This window comes from Octodon degus, unplaced genomic scaffold (assembly GCF_000260255.1).
Source record: "Octodon degus isolate 3935 unplaced genomic scaffold, OctDeg1.0 scaffold00290, whole genome shotgun sequence".
Taxonomy (NCBI): Eukaryota; Metazoa; Chordata; class Mammalia; order Rodentia; family Octodontidae; genus Octodon; species Octodon degus.
In genome coordinates, this window is record NW_004524866.1 from 1668508 (window position 1) to 1672031 (window position 3524).

The following is a 3524-nucleotide window of genomic DNA, read 5'->3' on the forward strand; positions in this document are numbered from 1 at the left end:
AGATTATGATAATATATTGAAACATGGAACGAAGGTATTTCACAAAATAAAGATGTATGAAAATAGGCTACATTATATAACTCAAAATGCATTTTATTTCTGCATTGAGTTTTTTCTTGTGCTGTGGATCAAACTCAGGCCAGGGAGGTGCTTATGCCGCTGGACTATCTCCATGGCTCAGCACTGATCTTGCGTTACTAATTTGGGTTTCCTGGCTTACAGTTAGAAGATTTGTACCCCAAGCAATGAGTAGGTTAGGATGTGAATTTCAGCACAAGTGACCGTCAAGCAGACAGCAGAGCTATAGTGGAACTAGAAGCCTTGATAGATAAGTGGATGCAGCTTGAGCCTATACTCATGAGTGAAATAAACCAGACCCAATTATATAAATATTGTGTTGACTCCCTAGTCTAAGAACTTAAAAGAGGAAATAAAATCTGAAAGGTGTAATAGACATAGTTAAATGGGAAGAAACAGAACTTAAGGTTTAAACAATGAAAAGAAAAGGAGAAAAAATAGGAAATAAAGAAGGGGCAAATCCATACATGTATGTATATACAAGGTGGCTAAGGCAATTGCCCTAACAATTTCCACCAGTTATTTGAAAATAGCAATTAATGGGTGGTATTCTCACCTTGAATAACTCTCTATGCTGATATCAGTGAACTAAGCAACTACATTGAAACAGTAATATGTAATACTAAAAACATGTTTGAAATACCTGTCACCTTGGTCTTCTGAATGTGTATCATTTGTAATGTCATAGTAATTATTACTATATTCTCTTTAAGTAGATATTTTTAAAAAATATAATAAAAAGAAATGAGAGACAAGAACAACAATTTGAGATTTCTTGAAATCCTCTGGTAATTTTAAATCATATGCTCCATCTTGCATAACTGTATCTGTTTGTCTGATCAACAGATTTGACTATAAAAATAGATAATATATCAATCACTGTTAATCAGCTATTCTTGTTTTGAAAATCTGTATTGTTATATGTCATGTTGTTTCTGTATTAGTTTTTGTTTTTATTCTTCAAAATACAAGAAAATTATAATAAAAAAGGAATTATGTGACTGCAACTCTTGCTTATGAGCCTGTCACATGATAATTCACAACCTTCCACTATGGAAGGCTTTTCCTTGAGCTTGATATTTTCCTTTTTTCTTTTTATTTTTTCTTATTTTTTCAAGGAGTTGATTATTATTGCTGAACTAGCTAGTCCAGCTGAGCAGTAAAAAGTAATTCGACTTTCCACATACAACATCAAATTGGAATTACTGTATCCCAGTTAAATTTATCACAGCCCACTTCCAAGTCCAAAACTCAGGGAAAGTATCTTTCCCCAGCCTTAGTTCTTTGCCGGTCTATCTTCCCCATTTTTTTCCCAAGTTTTTCTCTGGTCTGATAGTGTATGAAGATTTCCATCCTGAAGCAGTAGAGCTTAATATTTGCAAAGGAACAACATTAAATCCTATAGTTCAATCCATTAGCATCACCTCTAACATAATCTATTGCAAAGGCAGTTTGAGAAAAACCTACGTGTGAATCTGCCCAAGAGGAAGGGGCCCTTGGGATGTTGCTATCAGTGGAACTCAATTAAATCATGGTGGCTCCAGGTGGAGAAAATGACACTCAAGTATAACTTGTGTTTTATTTTTCTCTTGTACAACAGACCTCAGATGAAGAGCTAAGGGGGACAAAGTTGGCAAACTTCCCCAGGGACATGGAGCAGGCACTGTTGATAGGATACAGGGCATCAAATCGTCTGCTTAAGTTTAGAAATATGGTTACACAGAATGAGAAGAACGTAAGGTATTTATTTCACCGACTACTCCAGTTTCCTTTCCATGAAGCAGAAAGTGTTGCATATAGATCTAAAATGTTCCCTTTGATTGTTAGTGTACATTTCCTGCAGCTTCTTACTTTTTTGAGTACTTTAGATAATGAAGTGTGCCTTCATGAAATGAGCACTAGTGTGCACGAGGATGGAGACCTGGTGATTGTGGCTTATTTGTCTCTTTATTTCTATTTGTACTACACTGGTATCTTCGGTATGAAGCCTATGAAGGAATTCCACATCACGCCGTAAGTGTCTTATTCCTGTCTTTATTTTCTTCGAGGTCATCAGGACAGATATTGCCTACGAATCTGAGGATGATGCATCAGTTTTCTCTGTAATGCAATCCCGTTCTTCCCACTCACATTGCAGAGCAGCTCTATAAGTCTTTTTCTGTTCCCTTGAGCTGTTTTCATGTGGGAAGAATGTACTCCTTTTTTGTTTCCCCAATTTCTTAATTTTAGGGCTAGAACATGAGGTAGACACCAGTCTGTCCCTCATTCCATGGTCAGTGGGCTTCTTCCTAACTAAAGGCCATACCAGAGCATTAAGCGTTCTGTAGCAAAAGTATCCAAGCCCTCGGAATGGGCATAACTGAACGCTAACTGGCTATTGCCAAATGTCCCCTGGTACCACTAAGGGTCTGTGCATAAAATTTAATTTATTAGTACTGATTATCCTCTGGTGTTTTCCCCTCCTTCCTGAAGATGCTTCCTAGTACAGACATTTTTTAGTACTCCAGCTAACCTCTATGTCAGTATCTCATGCACGGGGCTGCAGGCAGGGCCAGGAATAAGGGATGAGTCAGCTGTGAGACTTTTCCCCACCAATGTGATTCTTTCTCAGTGGGATACAGGTGTATTTTATGTTTTCAGCTACTATCATATCACTTTTGTTTTCATCAACAAATATGTAATAAAATGATGAACTTTTTAAAATGTCAGACAGTTCTAGGCACTGACTTGTGATGTTGTGAGGAAAAGGAATACCATAGAAACAGTGATTGACTGTCTTATAAGGTGTGGATCTCGAGAGGCAGTTGCCCATATTTGGAAGCAAAGGAGTCTAGATGAATCTCATGGGATCCAGAATTCCTGCTGCTTCGTCCTTTTGAGCAGCTGGAGTTACAAGCATTAGCCTTTATTCCCTGCACATGCATTTTTCTTCCATAATTTTCCCACATGTATTAGATATACATATCAATGTGCTTTGTACATAAGATTTGATTATGGTAGTTAATACTGAGTGTTTCTTCTTAAATAGTGATGAGTCCGAGGCATTTCTTTTCTTTCTCTTTCTTTCTTTTTTAAAAATTTTTGCCATAATTTTATTGATAAACAAATAACAAAGAGACAGTATCAAATCAAATCTGTAGGACAGTATCAATAATTAACACATTGCATACATTCTTCTTAGTGTTTAATTGCTGTACATGATACAGACTCGACATCCTATTTACAAACACCAATAGAACAAATCATTCTATTCATTAACAGAATGTAACTATATATCTATCCTAACCACTTTGAATACACAGATACAAAATGGACATTCATCTGTATAGCCTTTTTTGGCTAAGTGCCGTTATTTGAATATTCTAGGTGTGTAAACTCATCAAAATATTCTAAAAGAATCCAGTAGCCCATAATAGCATTGGGACTTCTGTTTAACTGGCAATGTC